Source organism: Zingiber officinale, chromosome 3B, assembly GCF_018446385.1.
Source record: "Zingiber officinale cultivar Zhangliang chromosome 3B, Zo_v1.1, whole genome shotgun sequence".
Taxonomy (NCBI): domain Eukaryota; kingdom Viridiplantae; phylum Streptophyta; class Magnoliopsida; order Zingiberales; family Zingiberaceae; genus Zingiber; species Zingiber officinale.
Window position 1 is genome coordinate 19,234,298 of NC_055991.1, and position 765 is coordinate 19,235,062.

A 765-nucleotide genomic window follows, 5' to 3' on the forward strand; every position below is an offset into this window, starting at 1 on the left:
AAACTCGGCTGCAACCATTTTTTTCTTCCTATTTATTTCCTATTCATTAACTACTTCTTAAATAGAATATTTCTCCTTCTTTAATAAAAAACGCCCGCGGGAATAGTTGGTTGGCTGTGTTTGACCGAAACCTCTGGTCGCGGCTTCGAAATCTCAGCCGAGCGTTTAATTTCTCTTTTATTTTAACTGTTCTTAACTACTACTTAAATATATATCGCTCCATATATGATTAACAAAAACCGTGTAGCTCAGCTGGTTGGTCCGGTTTTGCTTGGGTCAGTCCGACCCGAGGTCGTGGGTTCGAATCTCACCTTCAACGTTTTTTTTTAAACTTCTTTCTTTTTGTAACCCTACTAAACGACCTCCAAAAATTACGTAAAAATACTCTAAAAATTCCAAAAAATCTCTAGAATATTTTAAAAGTATTTCTAAATATTTTTATGGACTTTTAAAACTTGAAATAGGGAAAATTGGGTCGTTACAAAATGTGCATTTAGATCCAAAACTAAAAGAAAGATGTTCTACGGAAACAAATTTAGCTAATGATTCTCTTAATTTATTATACGAATATAAAAATAAACCGGAATCGGTACTACCGCTAGTTGAAGAAAATCTTGATAATTGTGTTTGAGAACGGTTGAGTCCATATTCCGTCGGGTGCTTCGTTTCTACATGTCGTTTCAACGACCCATAGCCGTGGCCGGCTTGGAATTTGTATGAAGCATTGCAGTGCTTATATTTTGCACGCATTTCTCCCGACGGAAG